The 17674-nt window shown below is 35.0% G+C and overlaps 2 pseudogenes across 1 annotated transcript; both read right to left on the bottom strand.

The window, feature by feature from the left end:
- Positions 1–1822: 1822 nt before the first annotated feature.
- LOC144560838 (dirigent protein 22 pseudogene) lies at positions 1823–2447 on the bottom strand (annotated as a pseudogene). Its single transcript, XR_013513494.1, has one exon. The product of XR_013513494.1 is annotated as a dirigent protein 22 pseudogene (transcript).
- Positions 2448–8740: 6293 nt separating this feature from the next.
- Positions 8741–9379, bottom strand: LOC144560735 (dirigent protein 22 pseudogene; annotated as a pseudogene).
- Positions 9380–17674: the final 8295 nt, after the last annotated feature.

Below are 17674 nucleotides of genomic sequence, written 5' to 3'. Positions count from 1 at the left end.
TGCCGAAAGAAGACAAAAGCATAACCTATAAATGAATACCTGTTGCGTTACTTAATTTAACATATATAATAATTTTTTTTTTTGGGTTGGGGGTAGGGCTGTAAACAAGCTGGCTCGGGCCGAGCTGGGCCTTAGCTCGGCTCGTTTATTTTGGCCCGAGCCTGGACCGAGCGAGCTGGACCTAAGTCACCCTAGCCAAAACCCCTCGCTCAGCTTGTGACAAGCCAGCCTGAGCTAGCTCGCGAACTGACGAGCTGGCTTGCTGGGCTTTATTGGGCTGTTATTATACAACTTCAAAAATAAAAAAATAAGAAATCTCATTCAAAAAATTTAAGAAATTGTCCAGCAAGCACATCTTCAAGCAACTAAAGCCATATCCTTTCTTCTCAAATCGAAAATACATTAATTTTGCATAATTGCGCCTTTAAAAATGGGACTGGACTTAAAATTATACGGGACTAAACCCTAAATTCACTGTAGCTTAACAAGCCGAGCTGGCCCGGTCTGAGCTGACCCCTGGCTCAGCTCGTTTATTTTGGCCCGAGCCTGAGCCGAGCTGGCTCGTTAACAGCTCAGTCCACTACCGAGCAAGCTGTTAGCGAGCGAGCTAGAGACGAGCCGCAAGCTTTTTTGACAGCCCTAGTTGGGGGCCCTTTTGGTTTTTGGGGCCCAGGGCCGTTGCCCTGGCTGCCCTGGGTCAGGGCCGGATCTGTTAGTCACTCTCTCTATATATATATAGAGTAAGGCTACAATGCTTTGCAAATTAAAGTGGGTGTTTATAATTTGCGCTCATATCTCTAGTTTCAAAGTTCAAAACATCGATCCGAACCGTTCAAGTTGATATCCATATTAAATTGTGCTTGGAGACCAAATTTTATATTTTTTTGAAATTTTTTTACTATTTTTTTAGAATTTTTGAAAATCACTGGTTTGATGGTCCATAATTTTCTGAAAAACACTAATTTTGAAAAATTATACAAAAAATAGTAAAAAATTTCTAAAAAAAATAAAATTTGGTCTCCAAGCACAATTTAATATGGATATCAACTTGAACGGTTCGGATTGATGTTTTAAACTTTGAAACTAGAGATATGAAGGCAAATTATAAACACCTACTTTAATTTGCAAAGCATTGTAGTCTTACTCTATATATACACACACACAAACACTAGTCAAATGCCCACGCGTTGTAGTGGAGATTGAGAGTTTATTTTGATCACTTCAGTTTCAATCCTACACAGTTCAGTTTATTCACGATCTGATAGTATTATATTATTGTAAATTTTCTATGAAAACTGAGATGTGATCACTTTCTCTTTTTTCAAAATCATCCTTCTTTTCTAGTTTCTTAGATCTGAAACTTTTATTCATTTTCAATAAAATTTTTGAAATGGCATATAATAGATGGATTATTAGTAACAAAATCAGTATTATTACATAGATTAATTATTTTCAAATACTAAAAACATCCAACAGCATGGAGAAAATCCAACAGCACTGAGACTATATATTGGTGTAGAGACAACAAAGTTCTCTTAGGCAAAAATACAAACAGTTGGCGTGCAAGACAAAGGCATAAATAAACAGATGCCGAAGCACAGAAAAAATAAAAGTAAACATGGATTGCACGAACCATGAAAAAGAGCAGAGGAGAGGCATTTGCTTTGCTAAAGAGTGAAGGGCCAGTTCCCCCTTTTGATGGAAAGTTCGAATCGATCATTTGAATTTTCAAACTAGAAATATGTTGTGGAGTACAAACGTGTTTTACTCCATGACTCAGTCATCCAAATCAAGCTCTCTCTATATATATATAAATATTTCAATTCATAATTAAATTACTCTTACTTTTAGTAGTGATTGACGAAAACATTATACTCCACCACGGCATTGCGGTTCTTCACATCGATGGTATGTAACACCACGTACCCACGAGCGAATCTAAACAACCCGCTCCCGCCAACAATCGGCATTTCACGCACCGCAGAAACCACATCGTTGTGTCCCAAAATAGTGATTGTACTCCCGTTATATTTCCCGTCGGTTAACACAATGTTCATTGCCATGAGAAGCCCAGTTTTCTTCAACCCTGCGAAGCCGTAGAATCCTTGTGCCCGACCCACTAACTTGGAGTTCATGTCGGACCCAGTTGTCAGTGGGTCATCAATCATGAAGATGGCCCCGAATAATGTGGATGATGTGTTGGTTCCTGGTGCTTCTGCTACTGGGACAGAAGTTGGATTGGGACCGCTGACAATGTCGTGCCAATAAAACCGAAAATGACTCTGTTTTTCAACAGTGGTGCGAGAAACAGGCTGGCTGCTCACCAGATAGGCATCAGCACTGTCGGAGGAGATGACCAGTGCTAAATTGGTTGCAGTGGTGAGGAATAAGAGGAGGTAGGAGAATGTGGCGCATATACAGGTAGCCATGGGTGGCTGGTATGTTGTTCTTGTCTTCTTCTTTTTTTCTAGTTCTTTTTCTTTGAATGAGCAACAAAGGAGAATCATGGTTCATTTATAGTGGGCACTGTATAGGTTTATTGGATCGTTTATAGTTACGCCCGATAAGTAGTAATTAAAACCGTTGAGCATTAGTAGTCTCTACTAACCAATTCAGCATTAACTCACAGAAAGAAGCAACATAGGGAATATATATACTATAAATAAATTATAAGGAAATTCTTATTCACTCTACATAACTGAATATATATGTTTAGTAATGATGTTCAGAATCTTTTAGAAATATATTAAATAATCTGTGGGAAAGGAGAAATTAAGATGGAAAAAAAAATGGATGCATTAATAGAACGAAGTCAATTATTGATTCGATTCTTTGAGATATTTTATACAAACCTGAATAATTAATTTGATTTGTTAAAGTTCGTAGGATTTTTATTCGTTTTTCCTTGCGTACCCAACACTTGCAACTTGTAAGTAGCTATTGCTCTCAATATAAAGAATGTATAGTTGAAGTTAATTAGTCGAGGTTGACGAGTTAATATATTTGTGTGATTGATTTCTAGACTAAATGATATGACTTAAACTTAGCCCGAACATATATAAGCTCAAAGGCCGAACAGATATAAACTCAAAAGCAAAGCAATAGATCCAGAGAGAGGTGCAATGTCAAGGCCCAAGTTTAAACGGAGGAATGCAAAATATGATGATGATACGGTTTAAAGTTGATTGAGGTGCACAAGCATCTATATATAGGCTGAACCTTTTTGGGTCTGGATCTCCTAAATTAATCCAAATTTTGAGTTTGATCCGCAATGCGGGCCAATTTCGTCTGAAGTGGAATGTACAAAGTCCTTTAATATTTGTGTCATTGTAGATCGGACGGTCCTGATCCAAACTAAAAAATTGGGTTACTTTAGGAGATCTGAGCTGAATTCACCCTTTGAATTCACCCTTTTCATAGGTTCATATTGAAAAAATATATATATATATCTAGTATGAAAGTATGAAATTTGACTAGGCATTTAATCATATACTAGACTAGTATAGAAGATATCATAGCATAAAACAGACGATTTGTTTAGAGATTTAATCACTTATCAGAACCTATTTAGAATATATGTGAGGGATTTGTATAGAGATTCGTGTCAGAATAAAACAGACGATTCAGATCTCATTTCAATTGCACGATCTGGTACCGCGTTGGATCCGAATTCGATATCATGAGTGTTTTGAAACATCAATTTCAATACTTTTTAAAGAACTCCAACAGTTAAATTGTTTAAGTCAGAGGTCCAAAGGTGCTCTGGGAACGACAAAATTATGACTAAAATATTTAAACTGAATATATAATGAATAATAAAGCACGTAAGCTATGACTAATATACTATATGTTGAGATTTAATTCAAATCGATTAGAGCATGTATGAATCAGCTTTTACCAGCATAAAAACTGAATTGGCTATTTTAGGCGTTTATTTAAGCATATATAGTTTTTTTTTTTTGATGGTTGGCGGGTAACTGTCAAACAAATTTTATAAATAATATAAAGGGTTTAATTACACAAATTTTCAAAAATAAAAACGGAAGTAGCTCCTCCACACCTGACTATTATTTGATCAAAAAAGCAGTGTAACAAATAGATATCAAAAAAGCAGTGCAACAAACTGAGAGTAAGCTGAACCAAAATTAAAGGCGATTATCCATTTTGATGCCAAAACATGATCTCCCCTATATAATTATTTAAAGAATAGTTGGCATAATGGTTATTTTTAGTAAGCATGTTGTGTAGTGGGTGAAAAATAATAATACAATATAACCTACCTATTAGCAGAAATCTTATGAAAAATAAGCTCAATAGTTTAGCAAATAAACTGAAAAATAAAATATTAAAGGTAACTTAAGTCGTTGGTGCTTTAATTTGTTATAGCTCCAACACATGTGAAGATTCTGCGAAGCTCTGACCAAAATATTTAATTCAACAATAAAGCAAGTTGAATATATATTATATATGTTGCATATTGGGAACTAAAGTACATGTACTAAAGCACATCATTAGAAGTTTACCGGACCATCGTCACAGGTTATAAAATAGGTTTTTTTGAGAAGAAATTTAGGAGTCTAGCTCCTATATTCCATTAATAACAGACACCAGTGGTGTCCAGAGTTACAAAAGTGAAAATAAAATTGCGTAATTTAAACATACAATTGCCCCTAATCTACATCCTTTATGCTGCTATACCCTTCTCCATGGATTCTCAATCGATTCCAAACCAACTCCTTACTTCCTGAGCCACTTCAATTGCTAATAATGTGTCTGTTTTACAATTTTCCTGAAAAATGCGCCTACATCGCTCTCTCCAAGTGACAAAGCATGCAGTCAACGTGATTTGCCTGTTTACCAGAAGCACCTCCTTGTCAATCATACACGTGTAATCAATGGTTCCATTGCCATCCCTGTTCTGCCATGTTGAGATATGATTGCACATTTGTCTTCTTATGCTCTTTCCCACTTGACAATCCAGAAAGAGGTGTTGAATTGTTTCCTCCTGTTTCCTACACATATGACATATATTTGCCATTTCCCATCCCTTTTTCTTTAGATTATCGACTGTGAGTAGTTTGTTGTTCATCAGCAACCATGCAAATATCATAACTCTCCCCGGGCCTTTGATCTTCCATATCGTTTCCATTTGTGTCTGCTCCCAGGGGCCTTGCTCCATTGCCTCATAGAATGACTTTACTGAGAATTGTCCCTCTTTTGTCCATATCCACTGTACGGTTATAAAATAGGTTGATCGATATACGAAAAGTAATAATAAATTATAACCAGTTAAATTGTTCAATAGTAAATGTAAGATTGTAGAGTGCATAGATAAGGGTTACAATTAAGAGTCATGCCGTTCCGTGCTCCATAATTTGGCACTTTTAAAAACAACATACAATTGCATGTGGCACATCTACACATGCACATACAATTAAAGAAAAAAAAAACACAAATTTACTCTCTGGTTTTTCTCCTTTAAAATAAAAACTCAAGAAAACAAATTACAATTTAGAGTTCCGGTCTCTCCGTATCTGAGATTATCCATATCCGTATCTGTATCCGAAAAATTATAACGGATACGGATACGGATACGGTAAGACCACTATCCGATCCGTATCCAACCGTTTACATCCCTAGTCTCTCGTCTAGCAATAAATATATTTTTCGTGTTTTATGAATATTAAATAATTGAGAAATTTGACTTTCAACCTTTATTAAAAAGATGAACAATTTCAATTCATAAATTACTCTTACCAATTCTTAGTAGTGATTGACAAAAACATTATACTCCACCACGGCATCACCGCTCTTTGTATCGAACAAGTAGGTCCGTGCCTGAACGTACCCACGAGCGAATCTAAACAACCCGCTCCCTCCGACAATCGGCATTTCCCGCACCTCGGAATAAATTGCATTGTGTCCCATGATACTGATTGTGCTCCCGTTATATTTCCCATCGGTTAACACAAAGTTCTCCAACATGAGGAGACCTACATTCTTTAACCCTGCCGAAGCGTATAAACCTTGTGCCCGGCCCACTAACTTTGAGTTCAAATCAGGTCCAACTGTCAGTGGGTCATCGATCACGGCGACGAGCCCGAAAAATGTGGATGATGTGTTGGTTATTGGTGCTTCTGTTACTCGGACAGCCGTTGGGTTTTGGGACCGCTCACAATGTCATGCCAATAGAACCGAAAGTGGCTTTGTTTTTCAACGGTGGTGTGTGAAAAGGGCTGGCAGCTCAACAGATACTCATATGTATGGTCGGAGGAGGTGACCAGCGCTAAATTGGCTGCAGAGAAAAGGAATAAGAGTAGAAGGACAGAGGGGAAGGTGGTGCATGTCCGTGTAGCCATTAGTTGACTTTTTGTAAAATGACAATGTCCCATTCAAAGTTGTAACTTATTTTTGTAATGATAGTTGCAATGTAGCATTCGTTGTTTTCTTAAAAAATTTCATCGTATTAGGTTGTAATTTAATTTAGATGCTTCCAAGTCATCACCCACCACCATTTTACATTTACTTAATGTAATATGATTATTTGCTGAATGGTACTTAATGTAATATAATTTACTTAATTGTTCTATATAATTTTAAAAACTTATTCGTTTTATGTTGAAATGTCAATTCACATGTACCTAGTCATCACTCGTCACCATTAGTTGACTTTTTGTAATCAGATATTTACTTAATAAATTATGGTTATGTGGATATATAGAAGGAAGGAAATTCTCGTCACCAGAAAGGTGGGACCTATTTTTTCAATTTAAGCAAATGGACCCACTATTGGTTATTATATATATTCGGCCATTTCTAATTTAATATTTATTTTAAGTGCTTCATATCAATCCGGGACGTGTTAATATTCTACTGTATTTAGTTTTTATTCATTCAATTTATGCAATCTTTAATATAACAGCTTAATTATTTGTAATTTTTGTATTTTATTATATTAGTGAATATTTGAGTGTTGTCTTTTATCTTATTAAAATTTTCTTACAAATTAAAATTTTACAAATGATCTTTTCCTATTTTTCTAATACAAAATAGATTTTTTTTTCAAAAAATCCAAGCCAATCAATTAGTACAAGCCTACAAGGGAACAACCATTGGGCAATTGAATGGATTTTTTTATTGTAATGATTTGTCTTTACATAATTTTGGAAATATTAAATTTTTACACATTAATTTTTCTCATATTTATTGGTACAAAAAAAAATTGAATTTTAGATTTAATTCAACCGATTCATCCGATTTTAATTCCACAGTTAAGTGACCAACTCGGATTCGGATTCAGATTCTTATTCGGATTATGATTCTTATTCGGATTTACGAGTCATGGTTATTTGCAGACGTTTACTGATACTTTTGATATTTTTTAGACAACAATTAATGCTTGAGTTGAGGAGCAGGACAATATAATAGGCCACATATATAAATTGTGGTGCAGGATTTTGAATGAATGATACATGCATGCCTATGCTTTGGTGATCAAGGTAAGAATGTACATATTTGCAATCGGTGAAAGAAGAATGTAGACACTGAAAAGTCAGTCAAATGAAATCAATATATGGAAGTGAAATTGCTTTGTTGTATATAATTCGTCTGTTGCATGAAGTTAAAATTACTCATTTAGAATCTTTTTCCGTTGTTCGTTTTCACCCGAAAAAAATATTATTAACACAACAACAAATTTTTTCGGGATGAAAATTTGTCACTAACGGTATTTTTTTCTTATAATTTCCACAAAAGCATTTGATTTGACATATTTTTAATTTAATTTTTGTATAATATTGTATTTAACGTCGTGAGACTAAATTACATTTAATTACTATAAAAATGAAACGGATCACTAGCTCATTATCTCATTAGCGCAAGTGGAATACCGTGGACCTTATTTTTTATGAAACTTGTGGGATAGAGATGCCTAGCTACCTCCATCTAGAGAGAGAAATGAGAGAAAGAGTGGGGACACGCAGACAGCTAGCTCCAAAAATAATTGTAAAGCGAAAGATTATCTTTTAATGGAGAATTTTATTATAAAGATTCGGATTTCCTCAATTACTAATTTTCTGAAATATAATATGGACTTAATTAGTTATTAACCTATGTGACCCACTAGCTTTTGATAATTATGGAGCAGACCTAAGGAGAAGGAAGGGGAACAAGAATACAAAGTTCTTTTGAATTGGAGTGGTGCAGGAGGGAAGCTTTCAAGCATTGGAGCATAAACAGAAGGCAAAAATATTTTTTGAGTAAGGTTTAGATGCTATTAGATACTATGGATATTATAAGGTATTACGTACTATTGTCTTAAAAATTTATCATATAAATTTCAAATAACAAATTCAATCTGTTAAAACCGATGTACTCCATTATTGATGCAATTATATCTCAAATTTACAAAAACATTAGTTCATTTTGTATAAAGTCAAGCGGTCAAAAAATGATGAAATTAAATGTATTAAAATTAACTTAAATTTCATAATTTTTTGACAGCTTGACTTTATATCAAATAAAATAAAAATATTATAAATTTGACATGTAAATGCATCAATAATGCATTGGTTTTAATATTTTGGATTTATCATTTAAAATTTATATGATAAGTTCTTGAGGCAATAGCACGGAAGGTCTTATGCTAAAGTTGCATGTTCATACGAATGTTGCATGTTTGAAATCTTTATAAAGAATATTAAACAATGAGGTTAGACCTCCAACTTATATTCAATTAAAAAAGAAAACAAAAAATTTCAATCCATAAATTTCTCTCATTAATTCTTAGTAGTGATTGACAAAAACATTATACTCCACCACGGCATCACCGGTCTTAATATCGGACGTGTAGGTCTTCGCCTGAACATACCCACGAGCGAATCTAAACAACCCGCTCCCTCCGACAATCGGCATTTCCCGCACTTTAGAAAGGACTTCGTTGTGTCCAAAAATAGCAATTGTACTCCGATTATATTTCCCGTCGATTAACACAAAGTTCATTGCCATGAGAGCCTCTATTTTCTTTAACCCCGCCGCAGCGTATAAACCTTGTGCCCGGCCCACTAACTTTGAGTTCACATCAGGTCCAATTGTCAGTGGGTCATCAATCACAACAACCATCCCGAAAAATGTGGATGATGTCTTGGTTCCCGGCGCTTCTGCTACTCGCACATTCGTTGGATTGGGACCACTCACAATGTCATGCCAATAGAACCGAAAGTGGCTTTGTTTTTCAACGGTGGTGTGATAAAAGGGCTGGCTGCTCAAGAGATACTCATAAGTATGGTCGGAGGAGGTGACCGGTGCAAAATTGGCTGCAGAGAAAAGGATTAACAGTAGAAGAATAGAGGAGAAGGTGGTGCATGTACGTGAATCCATTGGTTGAAGAAGAGAGGAGAAGGTGGTGCTTTGCTTGGACCACCATGGGAGATTCATGGTTCATTTATACAGGGAGTGAATAGGTTTATTGGACCTTGTCTAGTTACGCCCGATAAGTAGTAAACCCATTAAATGTACCTGATTAGATTTGAAACCCAAACCGGACCCGCACCACTTTATAAAGGACAGAAAAGTCAACGCTACTAAAAAAAATTTAAATCGCTTATTAGTTTGCTCAAATAATTATGTGCTCCGAGATCTCCTATTCGATCTCCTTATTTTGATTTTAAACAATAACTAGAATTTACGCGCTTAGAATAACACTCCCTCTAAATTAAACTTCGGAAGTTCGGAGCATATTTAGAATACTGTGCGGTACTGGATTGAGGAGAATACTTTCAACTTGTTTGAGAGTAAGTTTGATTGTTGTTGTTTTAAAATCACTTCAGAGCATATTTAGAATATAGATAGTCTCCTTTGAGATTCGTGCCAGAATAAAACTCGTATCAAATTTTAAAAAATCTGATCCACTACATGGTAAAAGTGCTTTTTTATTATCGCAGATACTTATGTCGGTAATACTTATATGCTAAAAAATATCACGTTTTTGTCAATGAACCCTCGGAGATAGTTTTTTTTACCCTCACGAATATCGTCTTATTCTTATAGTTATTGGATCCGAATTCGATATCATGAGTGGGTTGATAAATCAATATCAATACTTTTTAAAAGAATAATAATTGATATATAATTCGTCCATCCAAATAGATACCTCGTTTTGGAAGAGACGAACAGAAGTTCCAAGGTATGGAGTCAAAAATTAAATTCACAAATTTTTTAGAGGGGTGACGTTAATTAAAAAAAAAAACATTTATATGATGTACTCGAGATATCCGTCACATTTTTTTGTTGAATTTGATATCTCAACGGTGTTGTGAAAGGGTTGATGTATTTATATTATTTGTCGTTATCAATTATATATATATATATATAGATATTATAAATTACTTGTCAATATTTGGATGTCGTTATCAATTTGATATCTCATTAACGGTATTGTGAAAAGTTTGATCAATTATTATTTCTATTTTATATGGATCCAGAAAAATTCTACGGATTATAAAAAAAACTTCCAAATTAAGTGTTGTTTAGAGCGAAAGATTTGTATAATATTGGTATAACGCACATCCGAAACCATGGCGCCTTCTTGAAATCTGAATGTATTTATTTCATCTTCTACACGGCTGAGCACAAACTGGGTCTCTGTCAAGCAGGGCCCGTCAGTCCGTCACAGAATTCATCGGCTGCACGAGTTGGTACATTTAAGATCCCTGATATGCTCAACCGTGTACGCGAATTAATATTTTTCATTTTTTTTTTATATTCATGTTTGCTAGCTAGTAAAGAATCATATATAAAATGACCTTCATAGCAAAGGACTTTGCTACTACTTCTAATTTCATCAAGATTAATCTAAAGGTATTTACAACTTTTTCCAAATGAGGAACCTCCCAATAGATGTAATTTGTCTCACATCCATGCTCCTCTACTATGAAAAGCTGTGATTTTTTTTTTTTAGAAAAAATAAGGGTCTTGGCCCATATTTGATTCATGTAAATGATTACATAGATTGTAACCTAGAGTAAAAGTTTGAAATTTAAATTAAGCTCAAAACATTTGAGCTTGCTGATAAATAAATTGGAAAGCAAATAAAATCTAACTTAAGAAACTAACACAATCTAAAGAGTAAACAGTAGCGCTTGACAGCATAGATTGGCTTTACCCCTCGCTTTGCTTGTCAGTATCCTTGATCCTACTCTCCCGAGTTGTTGTCCTCTTGACGAGTCATAGCCCCGTTCGCAGTTATACTTTCCTGGTACCCCACTATATGTAACTGTTGCAGCACATCCTGTAGCAATTCCTCTGTTGTTCTCATTTTTTCCGTAAATGATCTTGCACATCTTTCCCTCCAAACTACAAACTGCATAATTAGTATCATTGATCCTTGATTCCCCGTTAGTCTCTTTCTCGCGAAAAGTCACACCATCTATTTTATTTGAGTTGGTATTTGACAAGTTTTAGTTATTTTAGCTTTGTCATTTGTTATCACTTTTGAGTCGTTGGTGTGTGTATTTGTAACATCCAATAATTTTAATTATATTTTTATAACTTATATTGGAGCTATTTATAATATTGTAAAATTATAAGGTTACTTATGTAAAATAATCTTCAACTTTGAAAAAAAAAATATAAGAAAAAAAAAATGAGGTGACACTAGTTCCACGTGGCCTATCCATGTGTTACCACATTTGTATTTTTTACCACCGTTAAAAAGTTTCCTTTATATTAGTCATTATCTCTTCAATTGGATTAGGATAAAAAAAAACTATAGTGAAATAAAAGTGAAAGGAGTAAACCGAAGAAACATAGAGAAAAATGAGAGGAAAATATTTTCACAACAACAGAGTAGACACTTTTCGCGAGAGAAAAAGTGTATTTATGACGGTACTCTCTTGGGAAAAGTACCGTCACAAAAAGAAAAGGCTGAACAATGACGGTACTCCGTCGCTAAAAGTCATTTTTTTATCCTCGCGAAAATTTGATTAGTATTGTGATATTTGATTTTATATCTGATTGGAATTCCGACTACGTTGCATTGATTCTGAATAGTCGTTGCAGTTTGATTTGTATTTTTTGGGTTAATCGCTATCAGGTAACCGGACTTCTCTATAATCTGTGTTTTTATTTTGTTTGGTTGAATTGAATTGGATGATTGAATTGGGTATTGGATTATGATGCATATTTAATGGAATAGCGGGTCTGTGGTTCGAATTTGATTTGTGAAATGAAATGATCGTGTGTTATGAGAATTTGAGAAATAATGTGATTGTGTGAAAGAAAATGATATGAATATTGTGTGACTTGATTTACGGATAACCCAGACCCAGGTGCTATTGCCGATTAATGCAGGCATGATTTGAAATTGTGTGGATTAATTTAGTCTGTTTGAATGGTTGTTTAGTTAAGTCAGTTATAGAGAAGTCCGTCGTTAAATAACCGGTTACTGAGCTTTGTAGTTGACTCCGTATTATTTTTGTTGTTTCTTTTTATTGCGACGTAGGTTGACGAGACGATGGATGGATGCGAGGTGCCTCTCTTGTCACGACTCTCGGCCTGGCGGCGGGGTCGTGACAATATATATGGGTGTGCGTGCGTGTGTGGACAACATTTGACTTGGAATAATAAGGAGAAGCATCTAATATATATTCCTAATATTCTCAGTAATAATAATAAAATTACATAGTTTTATGTATATATAAAAATTATCGTAGATAATTTTTATATTTATTAATTATTATATAGGGTAATGAATGCAAAATAGCTCTTATTCATATTTTTATTCAATAAACTAATGATAAAAATTCTTATCTCTAGTCATATCTAATAAGTTAACAGCAAAAAAACCATACTTATATATGGTACGGGACGGGACGGATAAACGGTTTAAAGGATATGATTGACACCCTGACAGAAATAAGCAATACAAAGAATATATGGACTATAAATTAAAAAGTGTTTTTTTTTTCATAATTGAAGACATATGTTTAGGCAAGATGTTCAGAATTTTTTAGAAATCTGTTAAATAATTTGTGAGAATGGAAAAAGGTGAAAAGATGTTTTGGATGTATTAGAAGAAGCTGAATTATTGATTCAAACTTTTGAGATATTTTTTTAGAAAACTGAATAATTAATTATTTAATTGGATTTCTTAATTTGTATACGTTTTTCTTTACTATATATATCTGCCCATACATTTGACTCTAATTGCTCTGTCATAGACAGATTGATATGACTTAATTGGAAACCATCCTCTCTTAATTTTGAAACCTTCAAACGATTGAATTAGCTTGAACAGAGTGAGTCTATGGTACTATGCATATCACGGATTGTTACCATGCTACGGCTCTATATTCGAGTTTTCAAATCCTAACGGTCGATCCGAACCGTTCATCTTGTTCTCCATATTAATATGTATTTGGAGACCAAATTTTACATTTTTTGAAATTTTTTTACTATTTTTTTAGATTTATTGAAAATCACTGTTTTTGGATGGTCCAGAATTTTCAGATCAAGTGATTTTCTAAATATCTAAAAAAATAGTAAAAAAAATTTCAAAAAATGTAAAATTTGGTCTCCAAACACATATTAATATGGAGAACAAGATGAATGGTTCGGATCGACCGTTAGGATTTGAATACTCGAATATAGAGCCGTAGCACAGTAACAATCCGTGATATGCATAGTACCATAGACTCACTCGCTTGAACATGGCACTGAAAATATGGTGGGTAGCATAATAATTTATTAATTTTAAAAGGCCCACAAACCTAGCCCAAATATATAAAAGCACAAAGGCCCAACTTGTAAACCCATAACCAAAGCAAAGCAAAGCAACAGTTGCACTGTCAAGGCCCAAGTTTAATCGGAGGATACGGTCCAAATTAAGTAGGATATATATATAGGCTGAAGTGCTCAATCCTTTTCATATTATGACAGTATGAATCAAACTATAACTAAATTAAAATTCGGAACATATTTAGAAGAGGAGCGGCGATTTTTATTAATATTCCTAAAACAAATCAAAATTTTAAAAATGCCCCTGTTCCCAATTTTTTTTTAAAAATGCCCTGACCGCCTGGGCCCAGGGCGGCCCAAAATACCCTGTGAGGCGCCACCCCCTGGGGCGCCCCATAAGGCAAGTGAGGCGCCATCCCTAAGGGCGCCCCATGGTTTTTTTGTTTTTTGTTTTTTTATATAGATCTTATAATTTTGATTTGAAGAATTTTGTGAAGAAAAACGGATTAAAATTCATAATAAATCCAGGAATTTAAAATTGAAATACATTACTAAATAATACAGTACCGTCGAGTCCATAGAAAAATGTAACATAAAATTCATACAGCAACAACCAATTCAAATATCAATTATACAAACCGTTACAGTTAAAACATAAAATACTACAACAACATACAATTGGGGTCTAAGCCTTACGAGACGAGGAGCTTGCTCCCTTTTTTTCCTCAGCCCGACGGACGCACGCAGGACACTCCCACGTAGTGAGACGAGCGTCGTCTTCGTCTCCTTCCGGATAGAGCAGTCCCATAGTCAAAATACTACAGTCAGAAATATATCACAATAAACAAAAACTCTACAATCATCATCTTCGTCTCCTTCCGGATAGAGACAACCTAGGAGCCGCTACGCCCTTGCCATGCCTGTGCGGCTGCACGCGCCTCTGCGGACTCACATCTCGTAATGCATCCTCTCCCAAATCCTCCTCATGGTCCCCCATATCCTCATCCTCGTCCCCCGTATACATGTGCTGCGTACCTGTCCTGGCTGCCCATGGATCAAATCCAGCAGCTGACTCTGCATTGGCGGGCTGTGTACGCAGCTCCCATGGATCTTGCTCCCAGCTTGCAGAATACGTGGAAGGAGGCGGTGCGCCAAATAATGCAGAGACAAAGCCATCTGCAGTCTGAGATGAACTCCCACCAGCCTCAAAGTCATGCTCCATCTCCACTCCATATCGTGGTCTGTGGGAGCCATACGCCTCTGCATCTGTATCTGCCGAGTCCAGCTCATTTATGCTAAATATGGGATCGGCATTCCAACGAGGTGCTCCATCCTAGATTAAAATAATGTTAGTTTTGCTACATACAAAGAACTCTACAACAAATAATGGTATAATTGGCGACTGACCGTGCCAAGCTCTACTGCAACTCCGTATTTATTTTTATAAGCATCCCATCCTTGGGTATTCAGCACCCAGTCGTGGAACGCCCAACCTGAGTCATCAGCTGCATAATTGGAAGTTAACTGAGTTAGAACGAACAATTCAACGAAAATATGAATATTGTGTGTGTCGTACTTTTAATATTAACTTGTAATTACCTGCAAGAGCTTGCGGCATCTCATCGCCGTAGACAGGGACTCGTTGATAATCTGGATTTCGCGGTGCAGACTGTATCTCCCGCCAATTGATGTTCTCCCCAGCATCGCGCAGCATGCCAACGAGGCAGCCTTCAAAACCGCCTGTCTCCACGATTGGTGCAGTGTGCTCGAGCATCTGGCATCCTATATATCGCCAAGCATCCTTCGCCATCCTATATATCTGCCATCCTATACTTACCAAATCGTGCATTTTTTATCAATTTGTCAGACTCAAATCGTGCATTTTTTTAGTAACTCAACAGAATGTCATTTTTTTAAGTATGAAAATCACATACCTCAAGAGATGCCAATGAGACGCGGTGCTTAACATGATGGGTCCATAGAAGAGGACTAAATGTGTCAGGATCATGCACACCATCTGGAAAATCAGCCTGAGACGACGGATCCGCTCCAGTCGGATCCTCAAAACCCCTACCAGTCGTATCATCATACGACGACGGGCCCTCTCCAGTCGGATCCACCGAGGACGTGCCAGCTCCACTCGGATCCACAGGATCTGCACCCTCTGCAGGCTCAGCTCGTACTCCCCACCGTCTAACTCTAGGCATACTACATTTGCCAAAAAATATTAATCAAAACATACAATTTATATAAATTTTTTTTAATAAGAATTGAATGTATATAATCCCAAAATAATTGCATGTATATGATTTAAAAATAATAATTTTGTTGAAAATAAATAAACTTTACAAAAAAAAATGCATATACAACTCTGGGTTTACTTTTTGGGTGTATATGCAATTTTTTTACAAAATTAATTTTGCATGTATATGCATTTTTTTTGTAAAAAAAAAAAAATTACAAAAAACAAAATTAATTTTTAAACAAAAAAAATGCATATACATGCACATGCAATTTATTTACATGCAATTATTTTGGGTTTACTTTTTTTAGATTTATTGAAAATCACTGTTTTTGCATGGTCCACAATTTTGATATACATGCAATTCTTTGAAATTTTAAACCGCACAAAATTTTTGCAGACCTAAATTTTAAAAATAAAAAAATGAGATATACATGCAATTTACTTACAATAAAAAATATATATATGTCATTTTTAAACAAAATTACTTTTACTTCAAATTATTTTGTATTGATATATACATATTTTTCATGAACTATCACAAAAATAATTTTCAAAAAATAAATATGCATATTTTTAAATCATAAACCCAAAAAATAAATTCTTAAACCGTTCAACCATTTGAACCATAAATTTCAACCCTAAATTGACAAACATAAACCCTAAATTTAACTATAAACCCTAAATTTTACCCTAAATTTTACCATAAATTCACAATTGACAACTATAAACCCTAAATTGAACCATATGACATTCAAGCAATTTTACCATAAATCATAATCCTCAATTCGAGTAATTGAACCAATTCAAGCAATTGAAGCATCTAATTTAAGCAATCAAGAAATTCAACCATCTAATTCAAGAATCCAATCAAACTAATTCGACCAATTCAATCAATTCAACTAATTACTCACATTTAACCCTAAACATCGAATCAAACCAAACCGAATCACATTACATCATTTAATCACATTTAACCGAAACCCTAAACCCTAATCGAATCAAAAAGAAGAAAACTCACTTGTTCGATCGAGAGAGAAGCGAATCGAGGCGCGAGGCAGTGACGAGCATGGTGCGAGGCAGAGAGGGGTCGACTCGGCAGGGCTTCTTTCTTCTTCTTTTTTCTCTTTTTTTTCTGTTTTTTTCGGCAGAGAGGAGGGGAGAAGAGGCAGAGAGGAGGGGGAGGGGGGTTTAGGGTTTATTAGATGGGCAGTGGGGCGCCAGATGGGGGGGCGCCTCACGGGCTTTTTTGGGCCGCCCGAAGCCCAGGCGGTCAGGGCAGATTTGATAAAAATTTGGAGACAGAGGCATTTTTAAAATTTTGATTTGTTTTAGGGATATTAATAAAAATCGCCGGAAGAGGAGAGTTCAAATGCCTTCATTTTTTTTCTTTTTTCGTGTCTTCATCGTGTCTCTATTTTTAAAAAAATTTAATAACTCAAAATTTAAATCTTAAAATTCAAAATAAAACCATTCGATATGAACTACATCATTTTATCTGTGCACATGTAAAATATTATGGCATTTCAACTTTGTTTTTGTTATCATGATCTTGAGCTTGTTAAAATGTATACTAATGTGGATAATTTCTAAACGTTGATTTTTCAACTTATTGATTCATATAAAATCAAAATCAAAATGTGATATTTTTTTATAGGCATAAATAAAATAGCATAGATCACATCTAACGGTCTTATT

The sequence above is a fragment of the Carex rostrata genome, chromosome 10 (assembly GCF_964058835.1).
Source record: "Carex rostrata chromosome 10, lpCarRost1.2, whole genome shotgun sequence".
Lineage (NCBI taxonomy): Eukaryota > Viridiplantae > Streptophyta > Magnoliopsida > Poales > Cyperaceae > Carex > Carex rostrata.
Note: the sequence above shows the minus strand (reverse complement) of the source record. Positions and strands in the feature narration are given on the sequence as shown.